The sequence below is a fragment of the Rhincodon typus genome, chromosome 5 (genome assembly GCF_021869965.1).
Source record: "Rhincodon typus isolate 14 chromosome 5, sRhiTyp1.1, whole genome shotgun sequence".
NCBI classification, from domain to species: domain Eukaryota; kingdom Metazoa; phylum Chordata; class Chondrichthyes; order Orectolobiformes; family Rhincodontidae; genus Rhincodon; species Rhincodon typus.
Window position 1 is genome coordinate 21860678 of NC_063336.1, and position 4244 is coordinate 21864921.

The 4244-nt window shown below is 55.3% G+C and overlaps 1 protein-coding gene across 2 annotated transcripts in view; it reads left to right on the plus strand.

The window, feature by feature from the left end:
• The first annotated feature begins 1040 nt into the window (after positions 1–1040).
• The window catches only part of LOC125483122 (tumor necrosis factor, alpha-induced protein 8-like protein 2 B), a 6037-nt gene continuing 2833 nt past the window's right edge, over positions 1041–4244 (plus strand). The window contains exon 1 of one of the 2 annotated variants that reach the window (XM_048596826.1): positions 1041–1226. The gene's annotated coding sequence lies outside the window, so the exon portion shown is untranslated. The remainder of the gene's footprint in view (positions 1227–4244) is intronic. The other variant, XM_048596825.1, reaches the window with a different exon arrangement.

The following is a 4244-nucleotide window of genomic DNA, read 5'->3' on the forward strand; positions in this document are numbered from 1 at the left end:
TCACTCTCTCCCCCGTCTCATTCTGTCTCTCTCTCTCTGTCCCTCACACTCCGTCTCTCTCTCTCTCTCTCACACACATCAGTCTCTCTCTTTCTCTCTCTGCTTGTCTCTCACACATTCTGCCTCTCTCTCTCTCTGTCCCTCACACTCATCTCTCACACATTCTGTCTGTCGTTCTCTCTCTGTCTCACACACTCTGTCTCTTTATCTCTTTCTCTGTCTCTGTCTCTCACTCGGCCTTTCTCTCCTCATACCCTTTCTGGAGCAGAAAGCTCTGTTCGGAAATGTGCTGACGTACAGAAATATTGAGGAAGAGGACGTGTCAATGTGAGGAACAGGACATCTCACCGCACCGGAGGCCATTCAGCCCCTTGATTCCCTGCTGGCACACTGACAGGACTCTCCAGTTAGACCCACATTCCCCCCGCCTCTGCTGTGAATCCTGCCCTCCCTCCCTCCCTTCCTGTTCTTTTCTCCCTCAATGGAAACCTCGCCTTTTTTGGAAACGCCTCGAATCAATCTCCCTCCTTGACCTTCTCCAGTTGAAGGGGAACTATCCCAGCTTCTCCCGCCCCTCTCTATTTCTCCGTACAAACTGAAATCCCACTCCCCCCGACTTCCCTGACACTCCTGGGAACCTCCGACCCCGCGCACCCTTTCGGAGGGTCTGGACATCCTTCTGGAAGGGCTGGGGCCTAGAACTGGACAAAAGCCTGAACCTGAGGCCTAAACATTTCGCCCAGCTTGCTCACCTCACCGTTCTCACTGTACCTGAAGCAGCCGTGCAAAAATACATCTCCCTCGGGGACAAAAATAGTCACGATCCCTTAGATATTCGGCCGTTAAAAAAGCGAGGGAATCTTAATCCGTAAGTCGACAGTCAATTAGCTGTAAAAGGCCGGGATCAACCACGGCCTAAGCCCCGGGGAAATACTTCAGCCTCTGTTTAAGAAATTCCGAATTAAGGGTTAAAGGTTGACAGTTGTGCTAACAAATTATCTAAATTTAGGGAAATCAGGGAACAATTTAATCTGTTATAGGAAGGGCGTCAACGTATAGCTGCCCTGTGTGAGGCCTACTTTCTTAGAAACAGTGCCATGTCGTCTGTCTGCGACTCTGAGGGGCCAAAGTAATTTATTTTGTTTTAAATTGTGGTTAAAAGCAAACTGTACGCTCTTTTGGCTGGTTATCGGCCAGCAGGGCCTGAGCTCAAGGGCCGACATTCGGTAAGTGAACGGCCTCTTTTGGAGACGGTCCAGGCAGAGAGGAAGTCAGGCAGTTCGGCAAATAAAGGGAACGCCAACATCAATCACAGACGTTTTCCACGTTCGCGTCCCCCCCCCCCCCCCCCTCACCCGCCGAAACTTTCGCCGTTTTCGAATCGATATCAGAAGGCCATTGGCCGCGGGGAGTAGGTGATGGGTGGATCTGTTTGTGAGAGCATGTGTGAGAGAAAGAGAGAATACATGTGCGAGCGTGTGTGCATCTGAGAGAAAGAGTGTGTACGTGTGCGAGACAGTGAGTGAGGAGAGTGTTGGGTTTTGCACTCAGGAGCGAGAGTGTGTGAACGAGAGAGAGAGCACACGCGAACGAGAGAGTGCACACGCGAACGAGAGAGAGAGAGAGCACGCGAACGAGAGAGAGAGAGAGCACGCGAACGAGAGAGAGACAGCACGCGAACGAGAGAGAGTGCACGCGAACGAGAGGGAGAGAGCATGCAAACGAGAGAGAGAGCGCGCTAACGAGAGAGAGACCGCACGCGCGAATGGGATGTTAGAGAGAACGCGAATGAGAGAGAGAGAGCGCGCGCACGAATGAGAGAGCGAGCGCCGCGAGAACACGCATGAATGAGAGAGAGAGAGCGCGCACGCAAACAAGATAGAGAGAGAGCAGGCGCGAACGAGAGAGGGAGAGAGCGCGAGTGCGCGAACGAGAGAGAGCGAGTGCGCGAACGAGAGAGAGAGCATGCGCGAACGTGAGAGAGAGAGAGAGCACGCATGAACGAGAGAGAGAGACAGCGTGCACGAATGAGAGAGAGAGCACGCAGGAATGAGAGCGTGAGAGAGCACGTGCAAACGAGAGAGTAAGAGAGCACGCACAAATGAGAGAGAGAGAGTGCGCGCGAATGAGAGAGAGAGACAGCACGCGCGAACGAGAGTGAGAGCACGCGCGAACGAGAGAGATAGCGCGCGCAAACGAGAGAGTGAGAGAGCATGCGCAAACGATAGAGAGAGAGAGAGCGAGCGTGCGCCCGAATGAGAGGGAGAGAGTGCGCGCAAACAAGAGAGAGAGAATGTGTGCGCTCGAACGAGAGAGAGAAACAGCACACACGAACGAGAGAGAGAGAGCGTGTGCGCGAACGATAGAGAGAGAGCGCGCGCGTACAAGAGAGAGAGTGCATGCGAATGAGCGTTAGAGAGCAAGCGCGCGCAAACGAGAGAGAGCGCGTAAGCAAACGAGAGAGAGAGAATGCGCACGAACGAGAGAGAGTGTGCGTGCGAACGAGAGAGAAAGTGTGCACGAATGAGCAACAGAGAGAGCGCGCGTCTGAACGAGAGAGTGCACGCAAACGAATGAGAGAGAGAGCGCGTGCGAATGAGAGAGAGAGAAAGAGCGCGCCGCTCTCTCTCTATCTTGTTCGCGTGCGCGCGAACAAGAGAGAGCGTGCGCGTGAACGAGAGAGAGAGAGACAGCGCGCACGAACAAGAGAGAGAGCATGCACGAACGAGAGAGTGAGAGAGCACACGCGAACGCGAGAGAGGGAGCGCGAACGAGAGAGAGAACAAGCGCGCGCAAACGAGAGAGAGCGCGTGCGCGAACGAGAGAGAGAGCGCGCATGAATGAGAGAGAGTGTGCACGCAAACGAGAGAGAGAGAGCCTGTGCGAACGAGAGAGAGCGCATATGTGAACGAGAGAGGGCGCATATGTGAACGAGAGAGGGCGCATATGTGAACGAGAGAGGGAGCGCGCGCTAACGAGAGAGAGAGAGCGTGCGCGAATGAGAGAGAGAGAGCGTGCGCGAATGAGAGAGAGAGTGCGCACGCAAACAAGAGAGAGGGCGTGTGCGAACGAGAGAGTAAGACAGTGCACGTGAATGAGAGAGAGAGAGATAGAGCGCGCAGGCGACAGAGAGAGAGAGCATGTGCCCAAATGAGAGGGAGAGAGTGCGTGCGAATGAGAGAGAGCGTGTGCAAGGGAGAGAGCGCACGCGAATGAGCGTTAGAGAGCAAGGGCACGCAAATGAGAGAGAGACCGTGTACGCGAACGAGAGGGAGCGCGCGCTAACGAGAGAGACAGAGAGAGTGCGCGCGAACGAGAGAGAGAGAACGCGCATGAACGAGAGAGAGCGTGCGCGAACCGGAGAGAGAGACAATGTGTGCGAACGAGAGAGAGGGAGAGCACGCATGAACGAGAGAGAGAGAGAGAGCGTGCCCGAGCGAGAGAGTGCGCGTGAACGAGCGAGAGAGAGAGAGCGTGCCCGAGCGAGAGAATGCGCGTGAACGAGAGAGAGAGAGAGTGCGCAAACGAGAGAGAAAGAGAGCACGTGTGAACGAGATGGAGACAGAGCGTGCGTGCGAACGAGAGAGAGAGCGCGCGCGAATGAGAGAGAGAGAGCAAGCGCACACAAACGAGAGAGAGTGCGCGCGCGAACGGGAGAGAGAGAGTGTGCACACACGAACAAGGGAGACAGTGCGCGCGCGAACGAGAGAGAGAGCACACGCGAGCGAGAGAGAAAGAGAGCACGCGCGAACGAGATGGAGACAGAGCGTGCGTGTGAACGAGAGAGAGCACGCGCGCGAATGAGAGAGAGAGAGCAAGCGCGCACAATCGAGAGAGAAAGTGCGTGCGCGAATGAGAGAGAGTGCGCATGCGAACGAGACAGTGCGCGCATGAACGAGAGAGAGAGAGTGCACACGAATGAGAGAGAGAGAGCGCGCGCGAACGAGAGCGAGAGCGCGCGCGCAAACAAGACAGAGAGAGAATGTGCGCACATGAACGAGAGAGAGAGACAGCACACATGAACGAGAGAGAGAGAGTGTGCGTGCGAACGATAGAGAGAGAGAGCGCGCCTGAACGAGAGAGATAGAGAGAGCACGCGCAAATGAGAGAGAGAGAGAGCACGCGTGAATGAGAGAGAGAGAGAGCGTGTGCCTGAGCGAGAGAGAGAGCACGCACGCAAACGAGAGAGACAGCGTGTGCGAACGAGAGAGAGAGCGCATATGCGAACGAGAGAGAGAGCGCAT